This window comes from Accipiter gentilis, chromosome 1, assembly GCF_929443795.1.
Source record: "Accipiter gentilis chromosome 1, bAccGen1.1, whole genome shotgun sequence".
Taxonomy (NCBI): Eukaryota; Metazoa; Chordata; class Aves; order Accipitriformes; family Accipitridae; genus Astur; species Astur gentilis.
Genome location: NC_064880.1, coordinates 42,564,019 through 42,591,935, shown reverse-complemented (window position 1 = coordinate 42,591,935; position 27,917 = coordinate 42,564,019). Strand labels below are relative to the sequence as shown.

The 27,917-nt window shown below is 42.7% G+C and overlaps 1 protein-coding gene across 2 annotated transcripts in view; it reads left to right on the top strand.

Annotated features, from left to right (window-relative positions):
- Positions 1-27,917, top strand: part of SEMA5B (semaphorin 5B) — a 281,599-nt gene that overhangs the window by 58,562 nt on the left and 195,120 nt on the right. For both annotated transcript variants that reach the window (XM_049804042.1, XM_049804051.1), the window contains exon 2: positions 20,333-20,556. The gene's annotated coding sequence lies outside the window, so the exon portion shown is untranslated. The remainder of the gene's footprint in view (positions 1-20,332; positions 20,557-27,917) is intronic.

Here is a 27,917-nt window from a genome sequence, read left to right as displayed (position 1 = left end):
TACAAAGTGCTTTGGTAATCACAGTTATTCCGTCAGTGCCGTATATTGTTATCCTGCCATCTGAATGATCACCGTTTCCCAATGTCTGGCTGCCTGGAGCTCAGTCTGTGGGGTACTGGATGACCAGCTTCCTGCTATGCCCATGTACTGAACACGAGACAACCAAGAAACTGCGGGTCTGTGCTACTGGTGCTGGATGTGACACCTCGATCTACGCTGTTACTTTTTAGGCTGGTGCATTGGTAGCACAAGGAGCCGTTGTGGCAAGGACAGTGTGTAGCTCCACCGGGAGAAGAGGCTTGGTGTCTCATTGCCCTCCCCGAGCAGCTTACACATCTCTCTTCTCCCCCCCCCCCCCCCCCCATCACCCAGCCCAAGAGCCTTTTTCACCACCTGCCCTGTGAGCCCCCTGAATTTTCTGCTCTCCACCCATGGCTTGTGATGGGATGGTCAACAAACCCATCTGCTCAGGCTCTGTGATTCTGCACCTTGGCATGGTGGGGGGCTAGTTCAGCAGTAATTAACAATGTCCACTTCATTAACACTTCTGCCATGACTTTTCTATAAATGCCACACCAGCCCTTTCTTCATTACCTTTTCCCCACTTTACTGTTGAATTAATTCTTTCAGACCTCATCCCAAAGGAGCTACTGCTCGCTCACTGATATATAAGGATTTCTTATCCTCTGGCTTTTTCTGGTTTTCATACCTGGAATATTATTTCCCCTCTTGCCCTGTCCTCCCTAGACAGTTAATGCTTTATGTTTCATTTATAGTCCCTGCCTGATATTTTCTCTCTGCATTTTGTCATCTCAGTCTTGGTTTTTTTGCTTTCCCAGTCTCACTCTTTTGTACAGGAAAATGGAGTTTGGAGTTTTTCTAAATCATCCTGTAAAGCTACACAGAGCACAAGCTCCCAGCAGCAGCATTCTAGGTGCTGGCTAAAAAGTACTCCCAGAAACCTTGCATTCTTCTTTTTCTATTTAAATACATTTTTCGGTCCCTCTGCAGAACTTGGTTGCAGTGCTGCAGAAGCTGTTGGTTGCATTTCTGTTGAGAAGCCCAGGACTCTTCCACACAGACAGCTGTGCAACCACAAGGGAAATACTTTATTTTTCTTCTCCTAAGAGCCTTACAGAAGCTAATCTTCACAAGAGCCCCAGGGCCTGGGGTCTTGCACAGATAGGAAAGCTGGCACACGGAGACTTAACTAGGGTCACAGGAGGAAATCAAAAGCAGAACTGGGATTAGGATTCTTGCACTGGTGGATCCAGGCATGTCCTTGGAACATCTTTGACAGGTCTTCTGCTGCCCCGGTGCATGCACACCACCCACCCTCTACAACACGCAATGGAAATTGCCACCAGGCGTGGAAAGCTAACAAACTTTGATGCAGGAAGAGCAGTAGGACTGAGGCATAGCTTTGGGAGAAGCATGGATTTATTATTATGGTACATATTTTGATACATGACACATAGGATACATTTTATGAAATGTCCCTTTTAGTTGACTAAAAAAATCAGTTACTTGCATACAAGATTACTGCTTGAAAGGCTTTCTGTTTGCAAACACCCAAACAGCATAGAAGTTAATTGCTCTAATGTAGTCAGCAAGCCATTTGCCTCACACTCTGGTGTTGATATGAAGCATAGAGGCTTCGCACAGGGTGGGAAATCCGTAGGGGTCATTTTTAGGACTCATTTGTCAGGGTGTGTGCAAACCTATCTTGATGGGTTTTCCTGGGCTTTGCCTCTCTGGAAACACCGCCACAGTGCAGCAGCAAACCACGACTAGCTCTGCCTTTGACTGCAGACAGTGTGTTGTTATGCTCCCTCCCTGACACCGGCTTGCCTCTCTTTTCTGCTGCATAGGGTATGTTGGGGGTATCTCGAGTGCTGCAGTGCTGTGGCTGAACAAGCATTCCTTCTTGTTCCAGGAAAGACCTGGAACCTGGGGATAGCCTGTTTAAGGTCACCTTGGATATTTCTGGTTGTTGCTGCAGTGTGTTGCTCTGACCTATCTGCACGCCAGTGGTCCCAAGCTGCTGGTTTGTAGGCAAGAAGTTGGGATGCTGCTGCTTGCTGTATATTGTCTTTTGAATCTTGCTGCAGAGGGGTGTCTGGACCCTGGGAGGGAAGCTGCTTTGGTTTGGGAGCCATCCAGAGCATATATTCGCTGATCCCATGGCATGTGAATTATTACTTTTTAATCATAAATGAAACAAAGCACGAAAGCTGAGATGTGATGTAGAACTCAAACACCCAGCAAGTCTGGATGTTCGGCTTTCGCAGCTCGGGCCAGTATCTGCAGAACATAAAGGGTTAGTTATTCTAGCAGTAGCATGATTAGGTGCTATGAACACTAATGATCCAAAAAGCTCACTTTTAGCTTACGTGAGAATTATATCCAATGTTTTCATGCCTGTTAACTTTGCAGACAGCAGGTTTCCTAGAGGAGCCAGAGATCCAGGCAACTACGTGAAAAGTTACTGCAAATGCACGTAGTGTCTGACTAGAGCTGTGGTCTGTAGTGGGAAGTTAGACAAGGTGAGACTGTAAAAGGCCAGTAATTGTACACAGGAGATGGCTGTGATTGCTTTGAATGTGGAGCCATTGTCAGGAACACAGAGGGAAAAGCATAGTCTATTTGAGCGCTCTTATCTCAAGCTTGTGGCAAAGTGAAGTCAGGAAACGATTGGGGGGTGCTGTTGTTGTCTGTGCATTTTCACCTCTGGGATTTATAGAAACTTGGGATTTTGTGTTGCCTTTGGCATGGCTTTGCTACCCTTTGCCAAGTTTCATTAATCAACAGCCAGGGGTTACATGAAGGGTATGGTGTCTATCCGATGGGAATTCAAGGACCAAAAGGAGAGGTTTCAATAACGTTTGTTTAAAGGCACTTCAAGGTTTGTTTTTTTTTTTTTATTTATTTTTGGCTCCTGAAACATAACTGCCATCCTTTAACTATTATCAATGGCATTAGAGCTTCACGTAGTAACAGCATGCTGGGATCCATGAGAGAGTGTCAGACTGGCTTGCTGCTACATGAAAAATGTCAAATCTTCCAGCATCTCAGCTCTTGATTTTTGTCTGGTTTTTCGCACTTTGGAGTTTGATGCCATCATCTTATCAAAGGGAAAAATGTCTGAAATTAGAACTTCCTTTAAACAGATGCTTTGCGGTCTCAAATAAGTACAATTTATAGGCATAAATTGGAGAGAAATTTAAATGTTGCAGGCAGCTACATTCACCAAGTTGCTGGGATCCAGCTAAACAGATGAATTTTTACTCCAGCTTCCCATCACCCCTTGAGCAGACCTTTCCTTCCGAGATATTCCTCTTGATTTGCTCTTATCCCTGAGACTCTGGTCTGTCTTCCGTGCTGAACAGCACCGCTATCCCCTTGTCTTCATGTCTCTTGGGCATCGCTGTTCCCGGTTGTGTGATAGTGTTGCACTTCATACATTGCTGCATGTGTACAGAAAGCCTTACTTATGGCACATTAAATGAAACAGTATGTAAAGCGTGGGCTAAACTCTGCGATATTTTTAGTCTTGGCCTTGTCATGGCCCTCACTCTATTTCTCTGGGAAACAGTTGCTGAGTAGCATCATTTAGCTTGTCCCACATAACTCTGGGCTCTTGGAAAGCCTGAGTTTCCTGCCAGTCTTGAGACTTCTGGGATGGCTCTTTTCCCACTGGGAATGTGCCCATTTTAGCATATAAGACCTCATGCCTTATTAATTTTGATGAGTATTTGGGGTGCAAAGGCAATCTCATGACTAGATGTTAGTTGTTGTATTTATTGGGGGGGTTAAAACCCAAAGGTCATGAGTTTAAACTGGCTAGGTGATGTGTAGCAAACATCTGTATCCCCTTGCTCCTTTTGCAGAGCAGTTGGAGACGCGCTGCATCGCTACTGTCAAGGGTTCCTGATGCATAGATAGTCCCATGAAAAAGGACAAAAAGCATTACTGCCACTGGCAAATGAAGATGCTAAGGATGAGTGGAGGACAGAGAGCCAAAACAATGCCTCCAAGGAGAAGCAGTCACTTTAGTCCCACAGTGGCTGACTGCTGGCTGGACTGTCAGCACAGCGGATGGACAGCATTCAGCTCAGCAAATGTCCAGCTGCTAGTGAGGGTATATGGGGAGAGAGTGAGGGTCGTGGCTGCGAGTGTGGGAGAGAGTTTGTGATGTGGGGATGTCAGGAGATTTGGAAGAGGGATATTGAAAGGCCAGGATGGGATTACAGGAGACATAAGAGAACTGGGATTACAGGGGTGGCTGGGCGTGGAGGGACACCTGACCAGGATCCCATGGCAGCATTAGCATTACTGCTTCCAAAACAGCTTGCGTGAAATGCTGGGGTCCAAAATGAGGGCTGATTAACCTGGGGCTGGAGATGTGGCCCCTGTCTGCCCTGCCCTGTCTGTCAGGATCCCTGTTTCACAGCTGAATAGGCAGAGGGGCAGATAAGCCTGTACTGCCTCCAGCTCCTGTGCAAAACCCATCTTTTAGCCCAAACCAGTGAGGATGATGGGCATGAACCAAGCTCTCTGGCTGTAAGCTGTTGTGTTTAAATGCAGGCACATGTTCTACTCTGCCCATTGCTTCAAGCAGTTGTAACCTCTGGCAAATGGTAGAGGCAGACATCTGGGGATGGTGATGCCTTAACTGCCATAACATGATTAGCTAAGGCTCATCTGGTTTTTGAACCTGTAGTATTCACCTTTGCAATCTCCTCTTTCTTACCCTGAGCACTAAAAGCTTTTTTTTTTGGTGTAATGAGAATTTCATGTAATAACATGGCTGCAGAAACTGCAGCTTTATAAAGAAGAAAAAGTTGTGAGATTTTACATCACCATGATCTATTATATTACATAAAAATTAAATAATATTTTTCCCATTTTTCAGAGACAGAGAGAAGCGCTTTTATTAGCTGAGAAAACACACATGAAATTCAAGTTTTACATGCAACAGCACAAAAGGTGGGTGGCAAGGTTGGGAGCAGAGCTGACGTCTTCCATGTCTTAACACAGAGAGGGGAAAAAGAGAGCAGCTGAAGATCCTGAGCATGGAGTTTTTCCTCTGCTGGACAAAGTATTACATTAAGAACTAGAGTAATATATTTTCTGCAGTCATTATACTTGCTTAGAAAAGGAAGACCTTTATATATTTTAGTTCAAAACTAATTGTTCACTTTTAAAACAGCTAATAATCTGAGGAGTGAATTTAAGAATGAGTTTTTTGAAGAAAACACTGCTGGTCCCAAACTGAACCAAGAATTAGATTAATCACAGTCTTCTGTGCAATAGAAGGCATTTGAGAATCCATCAAGTTCATGGGAAAGTGATCTTGGAAGAGCAACAAATAAATACTGTGACCTTTTGACCCTACTAGCCCTGGAGCTGTGGTAAGTTTGCAGTCAGGCACTTGGTTCCAGACAGGAATTTTCATTGCTGCAGTGAAGTAAATCACCATGAGGAGGAGGCCTCGCTGGCCCTGTCTGCATGGAGATATTTTCAGAGCTCTAATTCCCTGTGGGTGCCCCCTCCATCAGTGACAGCATAAATGGGAGCCGAATGATAGATCTGCGCAGGAAGCCTGAAATACCAGCATCTTAAACGATGCTAGTTAACACAGTACCAGAAATGCCAGTGTTATCACTGCTGTGGTCTGCAGTGGTGGTTCTGGCTGAATTCCAACAGTGTGGGATGAATTTGTCCCTGAGGCAGATTTAGTGACAGGACGAAGGGTGCTGTAGTGCTCTGCAATAGCACCGTCTTGATGTGGCACGTGAAGGACACGGGAGGTTCACCATTCCTATCCACATCTCTTCAGCAGTTCAAATAAGCTGAATTAATGATGGGAAGTGAAATAGCTTTTGGAAAAATAATTGTTTTTCATGATTATTAATTTAATGATCCTTAGAAACAAATGCTTTTTAAACCTTATGTTAGGGGGGGGAGAGTTCCCCTGCAATTAAGTTGGCTGATTTGGGGTTTTTGGCTTTGCTTTCTGGAGCCTAGGCAGAGCTGTGTCTACCCTGGTTTGGACTCTTATGTCTCATGTTTTAATTACAGTTAAGCTGCAGACATTGAACTAAGTGTCATATTGCCAGACTGGTTTTCAGACCTTGTGAGATCAGGCCTGGAGAGGTTTGATTTGTCTTGTAGAGCCTGAAAACTGAAAAAGTGACTAGAGGTTCTTTTTGTTTTGACTTAGATATTTTATGGGGATGGAGGCTAATCTTTTATTGTTCAGATTTTCAGTCTTCTCTCTCCAGCTTTAGTTCCAAATAAATTCTGGAAGAAGCCTGGTTTCCTGCAGATTTGTGTCTTGTGGTTGGTTGTGAACCCTGATGAATGTAGCTAGGTCTCACATATAAGGCTATTTCCTGTGTGGTTTAGTTTAATAAGGCATGACTTCACATTTCAGCCTTTCTTGAAGCTGCTAGATCTATGTCCTCTCTGGAGCTCATGTTCATGTAGTTTGTAAGAACTTACTTATCCCGGAAATCTCCACTTTTCTCTGGTCTGGATTAAAACTAGTCCATGAGTTCCCAAATTATAAGGAAGAAGAGACAGTCAGACTGCACATTGGGTCTCATTTCCTTAGGAATCAGGAACAGCACTGATTTTTGTGTAACTATAGGAACTAACACTTTAAAGAAATGACTGGCTAGTGCAAGACTTGGGATAAAATTGAGAGTTGAAAATGATGGTTTCTCCTGATCGGTCATCATGCGCAAGGGAATAAAAGGCGTGATTACGACTGAGACTGCTTGCAGAGACAATACAACCAGCCTGGATGTTGTTTTGTTCTGCTTGATTGCCGCCTTCTCCATGTGAGCTCAGCGTGGCCATGTCCAGGATGTCATGTGAGGAGAGTAAGAGGAGTTTGTGCTCTGTGCAGTCAATATCAGGTTGTCCATGGAGGATATGGTTAATACAATTCTTCTCAGCATTGTAGCTCCTGCTGGGGGTTCTTCTGCACCAACAGGCTTCTTGAAGTTGCTCACTGATACAACTGTATGAGCAGGAGTCTATAGGAGATGCCCTGCCTTTGTCTTTGCGGTCTGTGTGGGCTCTGTCCCTACCCTCAGTAAAAGACTAGGCATGTCAAATGTGCTGAGATCCATTAAAATGAGTCCTTTTCCTCTAATCCCAGCAAAATCAGTGCTGCTAAAAGGAGTCTTGCAGTCATCATGCCTAAAAGGCTGTTATGGAGCAGTGCACAGGACTCAGCTATGGAGCAGTAGAAACCTCTGGAAGGAAATCATAGGCTTTTTTGTCAGTTGTAGAAACCTCCTCTCCTTCCTCAACATACATGCGCAGTGTGAACCTGTGAAATGCACAAGAAACAACAGCTATAAACTCACTTCTCTGAAATATTTCCCCTCTTTTCATCCTCTCCCATCTGCTCTTTTCTTGTGTTTCTGTTCCTTTGGCGATGATAAAGACCCCCCACATTCATTCTGTGGATTCCCTGCCCCTCAGGCAGCCAGTGAAAAGTACAAATGGCATTTGGTGTAAATCAGAGTAAGATTCTGCTGGTCCCCCCCCCCACCTTTTTATGCTCTAGGCCTTAGTATAATGAAGGAGAAGGCAATGATTCTTATTTAATTTACATTCTTTAAGGCAGATGCCTTTGGCATGTGTGGGACGCGAAAAGACTGGTCACTGTGGCAATGTGTGAATGACTAAGTCTGGATTGAGGGCTGATCTTTCATTTATTTAGGCAAAGACAGGAATGTGCCCCCTGCCTGCCTTCCGCAGATTGCCCTCACCTGCCATACCCTCCCTTGTTGCCTCTTTGTGAGCAGTGATTCATGGGCTCACCAAGAACGTAGCAGCTGCAGAGCATCCTGGTTCCAGAAATGGTGACAACAACTGCGATGCTGCTCCACCACCAGCTGAGAGACGCCCCCATAACTGGCCAGAGCAATCATTCAATGAAAGGAGAGATCTTTTGGCTGAGAGCTGTGCCGGGAACTTTGTTGTACTATACACAGAAAAGCCAAACTAGACGAGCTAGGTTGGCCTGACCTGTCCCTGTGCAAGAGGGAGTAGAGTCTAGTCCCCCACTGTGCCTTACGCAATATTTCCTCTTACTCTGACTCATTTTACCACGACAGAGCAAGGGGAAGCAACAAGTTTGGTTCTGCCCCTTGTTTTCCCTGTAGGGCGGCTGCACCCAGCCTGATATTTAATGTTTCTTACAGTGAAGTGGATGCAGCTTTTCTGTGGCAGGACTGAAGGACCTGGAACTGCCTGTGCCACTATTTGTTCCCTGGGTCCTGCTCACTAGGAGAGCTGGTGCCAGCCTTTACTCAGAGCAGATGATGTCTTACAATCAAGATGCAAGTGATACACTATTAGGATTTTTTTCCAAGTAAAAAATGGCTCTCCAGTAATGTAAAATTCTTCATCCCTGATCATACTGTAATGGGCACATGGTAGTTCTTCTGCTCCCCCAGCATATCATCCTTTTTGATAGACAAAGGTTTGCTGATTCGTTTGTTTGCCATTTTTTCTCTCTTTGAAAAACTCCTTAAATTTCCTTCACTGGTAAAACATTTAACTGCCTTAAGACTGCACCATGGGTTTGAGTCTGATTTGTTGAGGCTTTGAGACCAGACAACTTTATTAACGACAGTGGGTTCCTTTTCAGATAAATCCTCCTTTTCAGAGAACATCTTTCCTAAAGAGTTTCACAGCTGATTATGGACACAAATAACTCATCAGAAAAAGTTAGTGATACTCAGTGCTTGGCAAGCCCTGCGTTATTATCCAGTTAATGCTGCGGCACTGTGCATTTCCAGCTGTGTTGCAGTGGCACGCAGACCTCAGCAGCTGTTGCGGAGCTCATCAAATAGCTGTTGAGCATCATCCCTGATTTGTCATAAACCTAAAGGTTCCTCTGGGGAAAGAATGTTATCGCCTGCCACAGCCTGGCTACACTACAGTGATGCTCCCGCACTGTTGTTATCTTGGGGACGCTGCTTGTTTGAATTCTTCCCCTCTCCCCTTTGCCTTTATTATTTTTCCTTTTTTTGGGAGTGTTGTGCTCAGATTATTCATAGCCGTATGCTTCTGACTGACTTGTCTGGAAATGCAGTTTGGTGTGCACTTCAGGGCTACCTGGCTTCATTTCTTGCTAACCAGCTGAGTTTACATTTTAAAAAATATTTAGAGGTTGAACAATCCCAAGAGGCATGGAACAGAGGTGTTTTCTGAAGTGCTTGGGTATGGTGTGCCTATAGAGAGGAACAGAGTTTCAGGTGTAAGCTGTGGGATGGACAAAAGCTATGTTTTATGTAGGATTTTAGTGTTTGCACTTATTCTGAGTAGGAGGAAACCCAGAAAGCTTCAAAACTGGAAGGGAAATTCTGAGGGGGGAAAAAGGTTTGTTTGGGGTTCACAGAAAAGTTTTGTTTTAAGAAATGCTTATCTTCAGATGCATAATACAGAACATGCTGATGCAAAACCTTATTTCAGTATATTTTATGCTTCTCAAAGTTTTCCATGTCTGATTTTCCCATTTCCAGAACTTTTCCAGTTTTCTTCCTTTTTTTCTTTTCAGACACAATTTCAGCAGAACTGATATGATTTCCCAAATTGTTTTGGCTCAAGGAAAAAAGCTTCCAAAGATTTTCTGACCACTTCAGTCTTGGTGCTGCTGAAAACCCTATTTTGGTATTCATGTGCTTCCTAGATACATGAAAAATCCAGCCCAAGGTCTGGTGCAGAAGTGTTTTGCAAATGCAAGAGATCACAATTAAGTTTCTGATCCTGGTGGCCAGATCACTTAAACTCTTGATGTTTCACACATTTCTTGATACCATGTGAACAACAATAAAGTTGTTTTGCTTTTTGGGTTCTATGATTGTCTAGGCAGGGTCCAAGTTATTGCAGTCCCTAATTTCAGAGTCCAGCTTTTTAATTCAACCAACACCCCTTCAGGCTTTTAGTTTGGAAACACCCTGTTCAAGTCACTGCTAAGTGGCCCTTATGTTTGTATGGAAACATTATCAAAGGAGACATGGAAGTCACTCCTGGCCAAATCCCCATTTGGCTGTCTCTGAGAAACACCTTGGCAACAGTATTTTTCCTTCCCTAATTTCCACTGCAATCCCAAGAGATTTGCAGTGATCAGGTCCAGGGACACCCAAGTACTAGTGACAGGTGAAAGTATTTGTGTGTTTTCACAGAGAATTGCTTCTTTCCTGACTGTGCTTCTTGCGAAACTTGCCAAGTCACCATGATTGGGCTGTGAACATCCCAGTGACAGTGGTCTATAAATATCCTGGATGGATAGAGACAGTGCAAAAAGCAGAGCACTTAAGTGGTAAGGACTTTTCTGTTGGGCCTGCTGGGTTTGTGAAAGTTGTCATTGTGACTGTCACAAACAGGCTGCAAAACATATTTTCAGCTGCTTGAGATAAAATGGACAGAGGTGGAGGCTTTGTGTTGGCTCAAAACAGTGAGATGCTTTTGGGCCAGAAATGTTCTTTCTGCTGCCAGCCCCCAGAAGACTTTTTTGGCCTGAAGGCTCATGTGTAACAGCTTATATATTAGCCCAATAAAAGATACACATGATCTATGTTGTCTCACTATCAGTCCATCACCTAAAATGTTGCTGCAGCTAATGGTGGCTCATATTTGATTTGTATCCAGTGTATTTTAAGGCTGCAAAACCATCCAGCCAGGATAGATGTCTGTCTCAGTGCTGTCCTCTGCCTGTTATTATATATGTTTGTATTAATGATGAGCTATCCTGTAGCGTTAGTTGATTTAAATATTGAAAACAAATGTTCTCCTATTTCTCTGCCTTGGGGCTAGGAGTGATTATTTCAGCCTCTTCAGTGTATATGAATCTGCATCTGTCAGAGGTCTCTATTCTGCAGTGAGCCCAACAGATGAACTCAGTTTGCAAATTCATCTGAGAAATGCTAAAATTGGCACCTAGTTCTGCAAGTACCTATACTGGTAATGTATCCAATAGTCTAAATACCACATTGCTTTGGAATTGCAGTTTTTTAGACTTAGCTACTTGGGTCGACGTCTTTCTGTGTCTTTGTTGTTTATATCTTGATGTTTCAGTGTCACCAGGATACATTATTATGACCCTGTGATGCAAACAGCCCATTGCTGAGGGTTTTTTTTTAGTAACTTGGCAATGTTATCTAAAGCAAAGCAGACTCTTGAAATTGGGACATACTGCAATACACAGGGACAATGAAAAGTATTTGTGGTACAGAGTATTTCTTTCACATTTGAAATCTCCGTTATATCAATCTTAATCAGAAAAGGAGTGGCTGAAGCAAAAAGTAATTTTTTTCTGTTTAATGTTTCTGATAAAATTAGCATTCGCAGAAAATACACTTAGAAATGGTGTAAGAGTTTCACACAATAACCTTAATATTTATAGTGCTGTTTATAAGTATGTGTTTAGGGAGATATAAAATTGTAGATCATTGACCTGATAAGCCATAATATCATTTTGAGAGCTCTTTAGGTGTGTCGGCTGAATGAATGTTTAGAATTGGTGCAGCACATGTAGTAAAAGTTTGCATGAAAACCGTATTGATTTCAGGTGCAGAGGAAGCATTTCAATGCAGAATAGATAGGCTGCTAGATTTATCTGTGTTCTAAGATGGGAGCAGGCAGAATTTGCCCAAGGGACCCCTTGTAGTCCTAATGTGAGACAGCGCAAGGCAGTGGGAGGCATTGTGTATGAGATGTAATGAAAGACTGTGAGCTGCAGCTCCTGGGTTCAGCTCCTGGGTCTGTCTCATATACCACGACGAGGCACTCTGTGATGGACTCTCTCGAATGCCCTCATTTCTAGCCCTTGACATGAGGGAGAGCTGCTCCCATGACTACAAGCAGAGAGGCAGAAGTAGATGCTGCAACTCTTCGTGCCGCTCTTGACACGAGTCTAATGATAAGTCCCCAGCACTTTTTGGCTGCTGCATGCTGGTTTCAGCATTTGGGGGCTGCAGAGCTGGGATGCCATCAGCAGCAGAAGGCGTAGCCCCTCCAGAGCAGTGCATCAGGGGAGAACCTACATCCCTAGTGAGTGGGCTTAGCCCCTCCAGAGCAGTGCGTCACGGGAGAACCTACATCCCTAGTGAATGGGCAGTGGAGAAGGCAGAAGGAAAACAAGAAAGCTTGGGACACATTGCTATGAGTTGCAGAAAAATAACAGGAATTTTGCAAAACTGATACTCGATGTGGTGATGTGCCATTTGTGGTGATGTGCCATTTATGATGAAGTGACTCGATGTATCCAGATAATTTTGAACATTTTGTTTCTTCAAGCCAATGTCAAGATCTTTTTGTATCCTGCAGTCTGGAGCTCATTAAGTGCATGACGCATGGAAAACTGTGTTTGCCTCTTAATAGTGTAATACTGGGGAAAACAAGTTCTTAACCCCATTTTCTGTTGGACACCTTCTGCATTCCAAATTCAAGCAATTTTATGTATGTGCACTTGAACGTTTGTAGGTATGTCTCGCTGTGTCTGAGTGTGGATTTGAAAGTCGCGCTCTGTGCAAAAATCTCCCCTAGTCACCAATCCTTGGTTGAAGGCAGAGGAACAAAATACATAAAGCGCAGTGCTCCATCCACCCGTCATGGCCTGAGAGATGGAAATGCCCCCTTACTGCCAATGTTACAAACGGGTATTTCTCCAGAGGGAGATATTGAAGGATGCAGTGCATTTAGGAGTTTGTTGTTGTCTGCTTCAAAGTGAGGAGAGAATCAATAATTTGTTAGGCTGTGAGCTGACGGCTTGTCTGAGTGCCAGCTCCGGTGCCCTCCAGGATAAGCTGCCAAAGTGACTGAGGGAGCAAAGCGGGATGTAAATTCCACAAGTCATTTTCCTGAAGCTCTTATGTGGGAAACCTTTAGAAGCCTCTCGGTAAGGACAAAATCCTTCCAGGCTTAATTCTTGTTTGAGCAAAATTCCTTCTGAGGTCACTAGACCTAATCCTGAAGTCTTATCACTTGTTTACCTTGATGGGATTTGAGTGTGTGTGGGGTGGGGGGGAACAGAGGGAGGCATGGTCTTGGCATAGGGTGTGCTGGAAATGCTTTCCTGGGAGGCTGGAAGAAACCTGCCAGGCTTAGGCTCTGCAGAATTGGGTGTATATGTGAAAGGAAGGCTTGCTTCAATAAAAACAAACTTTGCTTCCTACTTTCTCAGCAGTGGTAGAAAGAGCAGGTGAGGATTCTTCTTTTCTGTGGAGGCTCTTTGGTGCCTGGGGGTGGCACAGCCCCATCTCTCAGGGATGGTACAGCTCACACTTCCACGTGTGTGCTTCATTCAGAGGTGGTTTGCATCTCAGACCTTGCTTCTTTCACATCCTGCAGGAAAAAAAGCCCCCCAGGCTGGTGACCCCCAGGCTGGTGACCCCCTCTTGTCTTTTTAATTGCAACACAGTCCATCAAAGTGATAAGTAGCATCAAATGTAGAAGCAGGTGAGAGCTGGAACATTGGTTTCTGTTATCCTCAAGCTGAGAAACAAGCTCTGGGTTTGCCATGTGGCACTGGTGAAAGAACCTTGCAGGGGACTTTGGAGCAAGCCCTGGCTCTGCTTGCCCCACACGTTGTCGTGGTGAAACCCCGTAAAGGCCCCTCATCCCTGCTTTGCAAATTATGGCATGCCAACAGTGCCCTCAGCAGATTTCTCCTGCCTGTCTTTCCCCCCCTGCCCCTCTTTCTCCCTGCAAGTTGAAATGTATCTCCTTTATAACAGACTCAGCGTTTATTAGCCAAAGATCATGCCTCTTTATTAACCTTCCAATAAGGCTACATCAGCTGAGTGAAACACCATTCAGCAGGCCATATGGTATCATAAAAGTCACTGCTGGTGTCACACAGCTGTGTACAATGCAGGAAATGGAGTTCCTGCTTTTTGCTTTGGTTTGAGGCTTTTTGCTTTTTAGTAAAGAGATGGAAATCATTCTTTTCTTCTCTTCTGCTTTCTGGTGAGTGACTTATAAATGGCCTGTGTAAAATTGGCTCTAGAAAATATATTCAGAAAAATATATAGGCTGTTGCATTGTTTTTATGAATCCCAGGTCATGATACAGGGGAGATTCCATGGTAAAGTTTCATTAAAAGTAAAGGAGGAACACTAAAAGCTCTGCTGCTGATCCAGGGAAAGTAAAACTTGGTCGAGCCAAGTAACACTGGGCCATCTTGTACTTTATTCCCTGCTGTTTATCTAAAGCACATTTCTTACATTCAGTAGATTTCTACTTCTGGCAGTTTATATCTCCATGAGTTTAAGAGCCTTTGACTAATTAAGAGCAGGGAGATTTTAAGCATGCTGCCACAGCCCCACTGAAGGAATAATTTCCAAGTGTTTTGCTCTCTGGGGGTATATGAGGCCAAAATTATAAATAAATGTCTGTGTACATATACATACGTATATTTAGGTGTTCAGATTATATTTATATCCTTATACATATTTGTTTAAAAAAAGTCTTAGAAATGACCACCTTCAGATGGCAGAATATATGTACTGTAATGCAGTCTTCTAGGTGGGTCTCCAGTTGTGTTATAAGCTGTTTGCAAATTAATCATGGAAAAAATTTAAGAGGTTTGATCCTATGGGTGAAGAAGCATGTGTTTGTGTGAGTGCATGTGCATGCATGCAGAACACGACTGTGAGGTATGCCTGTGCTTAAACTGATCAGACAAGTTTTATTACTTCTGTCCATCGATGCTGCTTTGAAATATGGCAGGCCGATCCTATTAGGGTAGCTCAGAAATGTCTTTCCAAAATGGCTTTTGGGCCCTGGTTCCCACACTCGTTTACTTCCTTGATTCACTTCAAAATCTGCTCCCCTCAGCATTTGCTGCATTTGTTCACACAGATGCATTGAAAAATGGATCGTTACCCAGCGGTTTTCTGTAACAAAAGGTGGGGTTTGGTCCAGATCCAGAGAAAGATGTACAGGAAAAGATCACAACCGAGGAAACTACTGTGTCAAATTGCACATGAACAATGAGAAGGTAGTATGCATATGAAAGAATACAACTGAGTTAAAAAGATATACAAATGAAGGGAGAGGTAATTCAATTGAAACTCACAACTGCATTAACCTTACTGGGGTTGGACAGTGCCTGACTCCACAATAAATCCTGTACACCAAAGTTCAAGATTCAGTTTCAGGAAAACATATGACTTCTTAACTTCTTCCCTGTTTGGCAGCATGATCCAGTGCCTTTCACATCACTGTGAACCTGGTTGTCAGCTCTCATGAGGCTTGGGGCAGCACTGAGAACCCCACGGATTTTTAATTCCATGTACAGATGTTTGCGGAGCCACAAGGGACGAGGCTGGTCTGAACCAGAGCCTGCAGCAAATGTATCCTGAGTATGAGTGAGGATGCAAAATGAAAAGAGTCAGGGAAAGAAAGATTTGTTGATGGAAGTTAACAAAACACCTCTCATTTTAGTGCGATGTGTTTGAGAAGAACAAAATCACTCATAAGGCCTGAAGGTTGAAAAACAGCTTTGTCAGGATAAGAGAATTTACAAATGCGTTATTATGCTGTTGCTAAGATCACACCTGTAGTATCATGCACCAAGATCATGCACCAAGTTCATGCTCTTAACTTTAGAAACCAGTCTCCAAAGGGAGACCACAACATTCAAGGAGATACAAAAGTGGGAAAGAATTTAGCCAATTTCATCTAAAGAAATGTTTAATGGCAGGGTGATCATCTTAAGGGTCATTTAATACTGGGGAAAGGAAATGACACATAACACAAGTAGTAACACAAAGAACAATGAATTCAATTTAATAAAGGGCAAATTCAAATTGGAAATGAGGCTAAACTTTTAGATGGTTAAGGGCAGGCAGAAAGGGAAATCGTTTGCTTAATGAGGTAGTTATGACAAACTAGATAGAAATATTCTGGTTTCTGATTTCAGCAAGTGTGGAGTTGAATCTTTCCTGCCTGATACAGTGAGCTCAACCGGGGAGCCCAGCAGTGTTTTGTCAGCCTTGTGTATCACGACCATTAGCTGCATTAATAATCCATGTTTGAATAAAGGCACTACAGTAGCATTGGTACATGTTGAGAGTCCTTTTGTCTCTAACAGTGAAGAAAGAAATCAGATTTTTTGTGGCTTCACAATATGAACGAAAAAGTTAAGTGTGCTGTGGTTGTACAAGCTGAGGTTTATAGACCACGTGGAGATTTACAGCCCTACAGCATTTGTGCCTGGTCAGAATCATGTTATAGAAAGGCTGCTGGGCATTTTTCTTAGGGTTGCATGGGACTTGGGTGATTCACTCTGCACTGTGTTGCAGAGACAACTGGACACCCCAGAGGTACCTGTTCAAAATCCTACTCTTGTATTCCACTTCCACTGTTTCTGTGAAGCAGAGCTGACCTGATGGCTATTAGTAATGCAACGGTTGATCTTAATTAACCACCTACAGGTCTCGCTGCTCCAAATGGGCTCTTAGTCTCCTGCCTGCTATAGCACTTTTTAGGAGTGTGTCTGAAAACAGCCTCGTATCTGTGTTGCCAAGAAGGCTTTATGGAAAAAAAGACTACGAATGCATACTGCTAGAACCTCGCATCTGAGTAAAAGTGGACCAAATGTATTTCTAGTGTAAACTTACTGGAATTAGTGAACAATGCAAGAACTGATATTGATATTTAAGTCAGTGATTCTAATACGATGAAGACAAGTGATTAACAACAATGTCTATCTCTTTGTGGCACAGATATACAGTTGATACTTCTTGCTTTATTTTAAATATATTGATGGGCACAAAGTATCTAATTAATGAGGTTTCATAGGGATCCCAGTTAACAGGTAATGATCACCAACTGGTGGGTTTTGCAATGTCTGAAAATGAAATGATAGCATTCGGTGCATGGAAATGGCTCATATTGTCCAACACAGCTGATGATTACTGTATTTAAGTAACAAGAGTTCTCATAAGGATTTGACCTGCACAAAAATTAATGCAATTTTTCCAGGACCTTGATAATGATCAGGAAGTGAATGTAAAACTGTGATCTCATGTCATTTTGAAAGTTAATGGAATAACCTGATGGGCAAAACTTGCTAGGGATCTAACTGTACACTGAAAAAGAAAAAAAAATCTTAAGGCATTGGTCTCTGCCAGCAGCAATGGAAATGGAAATGGAGAAAGCAGTAGATTTTATTCTGCAATTTAGCTGAGATGAAAATGGGTGGTGTCCCGAAGAGACATAAAGCAGTGTTGCTTTTTGTGAGGAAAATAGGTCAGCCTAAATACTAACATTGGTTGTTAACATCCTACTATATATGTGTATGTTGGAGAGCTGGTTGGAAAATTAATTTATTCCTGTCAAACCATTGCTTTTATAGAAATCTTTCTTTCACTTCGAGATTTTCATTGGAAAAATTGAAAATTAACAGTTTCTGGCTACCAGAAAGTTTCGGATGGAAACCTCGTTTCTGGTCAAGTTTTTTTCCCCAGTGCAAACACATAAATGCTTGCAGAAATAGCCATCTTCACTGGTGTAGATGTTATTTCCTCTACAGCAGAAATGAATCAATTTTTTCAATTTATTCTGTTTTGTCTCTTGATTCTATACATCCCTTACTGGATATACCGTCCACCTTAGCTGCTAGCTCCTTATTCCGGTTGTGAGTTTCTAAGTCTTGGTTTCTAAGTTTCTGTTCCAGTCATAAGTATGTAGGGTGCTCAGAGGGCTTGTCATCCCAGTTGCTCTCAGATCTCTACTTTTTGCAGATGAACTGAAAATTAGTAATAAAGTGTTTGTGATGTTCAGTGAAAACAATGGCAGCAGTTGCCCTGGCAGTGAATGTCAAAGAAAGAAGCTGTAAAGGCTGAAGAAAGTAGATGCAAATTATCAAAAGTAAATGCAAGACTTTTTTTTTTAAATAACTCACTCTTTTTGGCTGGGGTCAGATCACAGATTTAATCCATCCCTCATATGAGTCGTTGAAGTTGTTGAATAATAACCCATAAAATTTATACTAGTAGAGTTGTTCCAGGACCCTGGGAAAGGTAATGCTCCCTGGGTGTTTCGCGGGAATAGTTTTTGGACCTATGTAGCACATTAACAGTGTTCATCAGCTAATATGTAGCACTTACTGGACTCCGCTGTGTAACTGGGGAAGTTGAATTGTCAGCAGGAGGCCAGAGAAAATGATCTGTTGGTTCCTTCTTGCCTTCACTTGTCTGAATAATGGTCCTAGATGCCCCTATAAATGCCCACAGGCATGTGTGTGTTTGCACTGAGCAAAGAAAGTATGGAGCTGCAGAAAGCTGTGTGATTAGCATGAAAACATGCCTTCATGCAGGCAGTCCTCTGTGTTGTTAAAAGGTAAAAGCATGGATGTTTCAGAATTTGTTGGGATATTTTATATAGCTTAGGCAGACTGGTGTCATCTATTATTAGCAAGCAGAGCTGGCTGGGAATGTGCTAGTGGTTGCAGGTCCCTATTTAAGATACAGATACATACATCTCTCTGAATAGCCAGTAACTTTGTGGCTTAGTCTTTCGGCTGAGAAGTGAAAGATGAGTGTTAGAGGGTCTAGTTAAATTAGGCAGCACAGAGATTTAAACTTAAGCCTTTTGGCATCGAGTTGTTCCTTGGGGTGCAGATGCCAGTTGTACTTTCCCTAGAATGTCTCATTTTTATCCCCATGTAAAATGGGAGAAGCTTTGTAGGATGAGAAAACTCTTCCTGTGTTGTTAAAGTAAGGACTTATTTCCAATATCTTCCTTCCTTGAAGTCGGTGTTGGTAGCCTTTTTTTGGTTAGATACCACAGACTAATTCCTATCTGCTCTGGGTCTGTAGTTGAACAGAGTAGTTTATCACCAAGGGTAAATAACTTTATAACTGCTTCTCTTCATTTTATCTTGGCTTGTCAGTGTCTGGCAGATTCTCCATCTTTTATGCCATTCCTCTTCAGCTCACTAACAGAGTCATCATTAGCTCTGCATATAGGGCAGACTTGGGGATTTCATCACTTCTCTGAAGTTTGGTTCACTCTTTCTTGGGTTTTCTTTGAACTTTATTTTCTTTATAGGTGAAAAAGTCTGGGTTCTGCTCTGAATCTGGTCTTCACTTTGTATGGTCTTAACACTTGTAATTACTACTGGACTGGACTGACCTGAAGTGGTGCTGTAACTGTTTGGAAAAGCATTTATGATGTTGGCATGTATCTCTCATTTTGTTAAGTTTACTTGTACTGTTTAGAACAATCTGAGGAGATTTATAATTGCTTGTTTTGTAATACAGCCACAAAGAATTAAGTAAAGGCTTTATAAGTAATCTCTGTTTTCCTCTAGCCAAAGAAACACTGTCATATTTTCATATATCAGTTTATTTAGGGTCAAAGTTTGGCTTCTCTCTGCATTTGATAGGCATATATAAGTGCTGCATCTGAATAGTTCACAGAGGAATTTAGCACTTTGATTTTTAAATGCAGTGCCAAACATGTGGAGACAACAGTGTAGCTTGATTAGAATGCAACGATGGGAGGTATATTTTCATCAAAAATTACTACGAGAAGAGACGACAACTTAGGAAACGAATTGCAATTAAAATTGTAACTGAGTTGTTGATACTGGAGATGGATAACTGCTAGCTTTAGATATTTGCCAGCTAGGCAGAAACTCAGAAAATAAGTGTTTTCTGAGAACACAGATATGGAGGAAAGATGGCTTATGCTTAAGACTCTACACTGGGACTCAGAAAATTGACTTCAGTTCCATTCCTGGCTGCCTCACAGGATGCCTCTGTAGTCTTGGGGATGATTACAAACTTTTTACCATATGTTTATGCTGCATCTAGTGATCTGGAGCCCTTATTTTAGTTGGGCTTCATGAGATTCTAACCTACTGAATATTTACTCATTAGTCTCTACCAGCAAGTAAACAAATGGTCTTTGGAAAAATTAAACTGAGTCATGTTTACACTGACAAGGGATTCTGTGACTTGGTCAGTGAGGGATGAAAAGTAGGGACTTTGGAGATGATGACTATATCAGACCCGACGCTCAGACCAGGCATGGGATCATTTAAATTGTTTCCAAAAGTGTTGTGAGGAGGGAGAAGAGAGAAGGGGAGGTGTTGCTTACCATGAACACTATGGGCTATTTTTCCAAGATCTTAGTCATATAACTCAGGAAAGAGGAAGGACCTGACAGAAGTAGAGAAAGCCTTCCTCAAAGAGGACTTCATAACACCATCATTGTATCAGCCAAATGCAGGCACTCTTCTTCCTTAATCAAGGAAAAAAAATGCCTTTTTTTTTTTTTTTTTTTTTAGATAAATCATCCACAGACAAGCTTATGAGAAAAATAGAAGGAAGAAGGCCAAAGAGGCATGCCAGAGAAGGAAGTTTGCAGAGTGCAAGGGGTTCAGAGAAGACTGCAGTGGGACTGCCTCTGAGAGGGAGCGTTTACATCACTAATTCTTGACGGGTTTACCTTCTGGGACTCTGACCTTAGACTGCTGCTGGGGCATTTGTCTTGGACTTGGCCTCTGGGCTGGTGAGTTAGTGATGGAATGACACATGTCTCTGTTGTGCTGAAACATGACATTTTCAGATTGCTCAGTGTGAGGAGTTTTGTCCTCTGATCATTCTGTTTCTCCTGCTCCAGTGGTGAGAAGATATGTCAAGTAGTTAAAGCTCAAATCTGGGAGCTGGAAGATTTGGCCTCTGTTTCTGAGGCTGCCACAGCCTATTTGTGATTTTGGACAAGGCAAAGGAAGACAGATGTTAGATGTAGGGTTTTCCAAATGTCTCAGGGCTCTCTTAACTCTGCTGTCATGGGACTCAGTGGGACTTTCTCCCTTGACTTTGTTGGGAACAAGGACCTTATATTTCAGAATGTGCATAAAGTAGGTGGGTTTCTGTAATCATTTGGATAAAAAATATGTGTGCCTGCTGCAGTGCAGGGAACTGAGGCAACTTTTGCAGATGCTGTTTAGTGGGCGGGGAAAGCACAGTTTGAATAAAAAGGTAGGTCACATTCAGGCCCTAGTTATACCAGTTCAAATCCAAAATAATATTGTTGGTGTGTTTAGCCAGAGGTCATTGTTACACAAATACCTACTATTTCACAATCACTCAGTATAGGTAAATGTGATGCAGTGTGGGCAGGGGAACAGTGAATGGAAATTGGCTAGTTTAGTCCTAGAATATATCCCAGACAAAGTAAACAGCATCGCAAGGGGTTAGCTTTGTAATACTGCTTTTCCATGGTAGCATTACAAGAAGATACTATTTACAGCTTGTGCCCAGTTTGTGCTGTCTGAAACTAGGAAAAGTTTCCACTTTTGAAAGGTTGGAGCTTCTGTTTGGAAAATAGAAAGGCATTTTTAAGTTCCATGTAGAAAATTAATTTTTTATTTTGACAGAAATATACAATGTTTCCCTCTGATTTTGTAGAACGATGGACCCAACACAGAGTTTTCCAGAATAACCAATCTGGTCCCATCCTGTTGATTCATTTCACTTTGGACTGTCTGGCAAAGAGATATGGGTCCACACGAAGTTGTTCTAGGGGAAGCGGCAGTATTGGTCCTGCAGGCAGCTCCCAGCCTGGGAGTCCTCTGAAAAAGAGGCGGCGTGAAGGAGGGTGCAGGAATTGATCAGGTGGTGCAATTTGCAGAGACCAGTCTACAGAAAGCTCTTCAGTAAGCCCCAGAAATCCCAGATGCACTGTTCATTTGCAGGTTGCTATGCTGAGCGCAGATTTGGTCATCTGACAAGGGAGGACAAGACCATATGGCCTAATCCTGCTGCTGGAAAAGAATACACAGCCAGAGGGACCGACTGCCACTGTCCCCAGAGAAAAAGGAATAGTTGTGTGCTCCTTATGCTATGGAGGCTTGCTCAGGCAAGTCCCTCCTGTACTGTGGGCAGTCTAGAGGCAGAGGAATGTTATCTTATGAGAGCTATTTAACTGCTTATTGTGGATCCTAGAAGCCCTGTGAGTTTGATCTTAAAATTTGCTTGGACTTCCAGTACTTTGGTTTGTGGCATGGTGCTGCAAGCTTGGGGTTGCTGGCCTGGAGCCATCACTGCTGTAAAAGCACAGACCCTGTTAGCTGTTTCTCTGGTGTCCTGCAGTGTGAGCTGGTGAGGAGCCGCACAGGGTGCCAGTAGAGACCAACAAGACAAGCTTGGTCCCCTCACACCTCTTTCTTGATAGACCTGCCAAACCCAAAAGACTGGATGTGTCAATGTTGACAAATCAAGCTTTACTGTCAGGAGAGTCGTGTTGGAAATTTCCTGGGCAGATCTACTTACTGCATCCTGGGTCTGGTTTAGAAACAATGCAAAGAGTTTTGCTCAATGGGTTTTACTTCTCTGATCTTCATTGCCCAGAATGGTGCACAGCAGCTGTACTCTTTGGCGGGGGAATAGCATTTTCTTTGACTAAAGATGTTTGCAGTTATTTCCCATCTCCCCTTGAACTCCTTTCATATTTATATTCATATTTTCAATGCTAATGAGAATCGTGACTAAATGCGAAAAAGGTCCTCTGTCCCTTAAAGCTTCTCTTGGAATAGCCAAAGAGAAAAAAAAGTAATGAACTAAAGCTCCTTCTGAGTCTTTGACTCATCCAGTCACCTAAATTGATCAGTGTTAAAGAAAAGTGTGTGGCTTGGTGTGACCACGCAGGGCACTCTGACTGGCTCCATGTCTTACATTGCTTTAGCTGGGTATCACAGCATGCATATGGTGCAGGATTATGCTCTGTCCTCCGATGCCTGCCACACTTACACTCTGTAATCAGACTGAATTTGGGATGAATGTCGACTACAGCAGAAAACTATTTCCAAGCAGCTGTAGGTTTAATTTAGGCCTTTTAGGATCAAATTTTCATCTCCATATAAATCCACTGGAGGAAAAAGTTTACTTAGATGCACACCTGTTGAAAGTAGAATCTAGACTTAAATGTTGTCTTCAAGCAGTGTCCTGGGCCCTGCCTCTGTGACCTTCCATGTATATAGCCATGCTTTTGGTGACAGCCTTAAATTAACAGTCATGGCTGTATGTGGACTAGGCAGGAATGAAAACAGTGCCTAACTCCATGTTGTTCTCAGTAGAAACATTGCAAGCAATGGGGACTTGTGTTTGGGAGGCACCGGCCCATAAGTTGGGGTTCCTCCCTTTCCCCAGCTGTGCCACTGGCTTGCCATAAAATCCTTTGCAAATCACTCACCTTCTCTGGAGGTTCAGTTTTGCTTTTGTAAAGCAGGAACAATGATTCCTTTCAGCTGTGCTTCCACAGCAGTGATTGAGCAGGGCTAACAAGCAGTAATGCAGTCTTCAGGGAGTAGCAGCGCTGAAGCTACTCTAGTGAGTGTTTTGTACTAGGAGAAGAATGGATCCTTAAAATATTTAATCAACAATCTCCGGCTATATATACCCCCCACTTCTGCATTAAATACTCTTAGTGATTTAGGGCTTTATTATGTCTTTTCCTCTTTTGTTTATCTCATGTTCTTATCAACAGGAGCTTCACTTTAGACCATGATAAAGCTTTTTAACTGTACTTTTACTGGCTATAGTTGATAGGAAATCTTCTGCTTACTTTTTTTTTTAATAGTAGTGACCCCATTCTCACTTTCTGAACTATCTTGACTTTTTTTAAAGGGAAGCAATAATGAATTTCCATATGGGCTATACCTTGTAAAAAGATTATCTCCATTTATTCTTTTTATAAAGTTTTCAGAAGGGAAGGCACTGTCCCAATGCACAGAAGCAATTTTTCTTTTCAATGGATGCTGTGACTCAAATCTAAACCTTTGCTCTCAGAGGAACACTTTTCAAATGTTTACTCACTGCTTGATTCCTGATAGGCAGTCTGGAAAAAAACCAGATGAGGTGTTACTCCTGAAAGTTATACTGCTTTATATTGTTTGAAAGGCAGAGATTGAACTGATTTGTCTAGCAGCTTGCCTTTTCTCAAATGGGGGAAAGAGTTCCTTTGTAGCTCAGGCTTTTATCAACAGTCCAGTTAAAGTGTTTTATATATATACATAAAAAATCATACATTTATATAAAGCCTTTCATCTTGATGGCTCCAAAGTAGTTGACAAATCTGTCAAGTAATTTGTCAACTATCTTCCTCAGAAGTTATCTCTTACTCCAGCACAAAAATGGAGGTATTTCTATGCTGGGTGAAATTATTCGTGCTACTAATAGCTTTTTAAAGTAACCATCAGACTTGGGATGCATGTGTTACAAAATTTTAATCTAAGAATTTTAGAAACTTTTTCCTGGTTATCTAAGGGGATTTAATTAAACATGAAGCCACCTTCTTGTTCTAGTGAGGCCAGGGAGAAACTGGTGCGTGAGGTGTGCTGAGCAGGAGATGATTAGCACTGTGTGTGTGCTGTGGGTAACTGGGGGGAAAAAAAAATACAACACTGAAGACAAAACCAGGGCCTTAGAAAGATCCCCTTCTGACAGTCACTTGGTGGCAAATTCCTGTTTTGCAGTACAGCTGGAACAGATTGTTGTATGTGGGCAAAAACTGCATGAACTGATGGGGATGCCTGCTCCTCTCCGGTGCCCCTGTAACCATTCCAGGCTTGGAGAGGAGCCTCTGTGCCAAGAGCGGGTTGTCTTCCCGGGGCTGGTGATGCTCCTCACAGCAATTTGCCCTTTATCTCACTGGTGACACCGTGAGCTTCCGTGGGCAGTATTTCCATGTAAGCCTTATGTATGAGCAGTGTTTGCCTCTTCTGGAAGGGCTCTGCATACACATCCCACATACAGGCACACTCTGCATCTGTAAGCCTTTGTCAGAGGATTCTCTTGGCTGTTGGACCTTTCCCTTGTGCAAGTCATTGGCTACCTCATGAACAAACACGTTGCAAGGTGACTAAGGGTTTCATGATGGGGTCCGTAGCATGAGTGTATTAATGGCGTCAAGTGCTATTTATTGGCTCCAGTGTATTTCACTGCGCCCTTGGCGCATTCGTGCTTCCTGTATGAAACTTGGCTGAAGGAGTCAGAACTGCAAGACATCATCCCAAATTCCAGCTGGGATGCATAACTTGGCTACATGACACTCTCCCCTCTTTGCCCCCCTTAGTCACTTCCCATGTTAAATAGTTTCTCAGGACTCAAAGGGGAAGGGGGAGATAATCTCCAGGCCAATGATTCTGATAAGGAGAAAATTGCATAAATAAATTAGCCATGATGAATAGTAAGAAATTGTCACTTGTCTCACTTGCCTGGAAGTTGTAGCTTGCTGAAATGACAGTCCTTTTCTTGCTGTTGGGGGGTAGGGATGTAGAGAGTGAATGCTGGGGGTAGGGATTTATTTTAAACATATTTTCAAATTGAAAAAAAAAAGTGTGATTTATTTTCTTTTGCTGCAGCCTGCTCCCAATTTTCAGTTTACATTAATAGCTGTGGGAACAGCAGTTCTTATTGTCATGTACTTTAGCTATTAACACTGTGTCTGGTTTGACAGTACATCTCTCTTAATTTTTTTTTTTACTCCCTTGCGATCATAAAATATGTATCAGCCTTCCTTTCTAATATCCTTTGGCATGTCCAGCTAGTTAATTTGTGTCTTTCTTTCCTCCTTTAGAATTTGATTTTTCTAACATCATATACTTAATCAGAAACAAACCAACTCTATTAAAATTTCCTTTTATTTTTTTTTAATTAGAAATTTGTTTGAATTCATATTTAATGGAATGATTTCTCCAGGAGCCCCTAACGGCTTTCTACCCCAAATGTTTGCTTCATTGATATTTTAATTGCTGTAATAATCAGCATTCTGAATAAGAGGTCTTTCCCCTAGCTCAGTAAACCCGTCCTGGCTGAGTAAAGCATGTCTGTGATTTATGTGCAGATAAACAGCTTTGGATCCTACCCAATCACTTCATCAGTTTTAATTTGGCTGCCTAATCAGTAGCAAACAGGAGGGTTGTTTTTTGTTGTTTTTTTTGCTTTGTTTTGTTTTGAACGGGGTGGGGGGGTGTTAATATGGGGTTTGGCCTGTTCCCCAGAATGGCACAGATAGCTCCCCATTTCTCATCATGTTTGTGTCAAAGCCAGCTCTGACTTTCTGAAAGAGTTTATAAGAAGGGGATGAGATGCCAAGACCTGCCTTTGGGCTTTCGTTGGTATCCAAGGAACCATACAGATATGCAGTCTTGAACAACGAATCTGCTCTTATCTCATGGTTTATAAAGGACATCCCTCAGATGCCTGAGAAAAGTGGAAAGGCTCATATAGAAGCAGATTGTATTTTCTGTGCGTGTTTAGGGGTTGATGTCTTCAAAATTATTTTCACAGCAATCATGTTACTGCTGTTGCTGTTACTTAATAGACATAATGACTTTGATGGGGTCCAGGAGGTGGAGGTAACTGGAGCCTGTGGGGTGCCCCTGTGCAGGGGTAAGAACAGTACAGCCCACTCTCACCTTTGCAACTCCAGCCTATAGGTTGCTGTTACGTGTCAGCTATGGGCAGGGTGGTCCAGATGACCCCAGACTGAGGGTCTTCTAACTTCAGGCTTGTGACCAGAGTTCCTGACCTCATTTTTGTCTACCATAACCCAAGCAAATGCCTGTTAAGGTTAAAACATTGAACCATTTACATTATTATCTGTTAGTGCCATGTGTCCAGAGGTGAAGTGTTCTCTGATTTATAAGCAGCCTCTGAAGGATTATGGAGGGCAACCCCATTTTTGTCATCAGATCTAGGGCAAGCAATACCATCTGTAATAATAAAGCTTACCTAAAGAGCTTAACATGGTTTGAGTAGTAAACCATGGCTTTGTGTCTCTGAACCTTGTCAGCTACACTGGCTGCCCTTAATTTCAGCGTGTAACTGTGCCTGGCCACCTCCCTTACACTGGGGGACTGCAAGAGATATTAGTAGCTGTTCTTCTGTATCTTTTTTTTGCTCTTTCACAGCAGCCCTTGCTATGTAAGCAAGCAGCAGGCTTGGGAAAGTAGTGCTAGGCTGGGTGGCCACCACTGGACTGTTTAGGAGACAGGTTAATTTGGAAGGAGAAGACATTGGCATTGTTACTGTATCTTCTTGGGGGTTTACATCATAACCCAAATAACGTATACCACCTTTTTTTCCACTTCGTGTTAGAACCCCACAACTCTATGTTTCACTATTACCAAGAAGAATCCCAAGAAGAGCTGCTAAACTCCAACTTTTTGGCTCAGCCTTAATTCCTTGCACACACCCATAGCTGTAGGGGCTTTAAATAGAGCTTTGAATCATCATGAAATTCAGAGAATTAGGCTGGGCTAGAGGGAAGGGCAGCAGGATTTGTGGCAGTTTGGGATCAGTTTGCAGTGCAGATGTGCATGTCCTGAGGGACCTTGGGTGAGGTGTTTAATCCATCTGCTGTGCTGGGTTTTTTATAGCTTGCAAAAGGGCAATAGTGTCTCCCGCCTTAGACTGAGGATGAAGAAAGGATAAAACCATGAATAAAGAGAAGACATTCAGATCCTGTGGTGGCTCTGGTACAGCTCCACCTCTGCTACAGCAGTCACTGGGCTTTTTATCTGCAGTGCTCAAAGATTTTTTCAAAAATGGTTGTGAGCTTTTTTATAGTCTTCCTGTGCATGGTCAGGGGAAGGCAATGTGGCTTGCCCAGGGTTGGGGAGCAGTCAGTGACAAGGTGGCAGTCATGCCCCTGCCAGCAGATCCCACTTAGCAGAGCTTAGCTGGCAGCTCTGGAGATGCAAGCATAGCCCTGGGGAGAGCGAAAGTGACTGCTTTCTCCTGCTCTGCAAAGGCTGTGAGCCAGCTATTGTACTAGTCCCACAGGTTCCTTGCCTCAGGATGGGCAGTTTATTCTTTTAATTTTGGAATTCCCTGCCTTTGGCTAAGACAGCATGGATTTGGAGG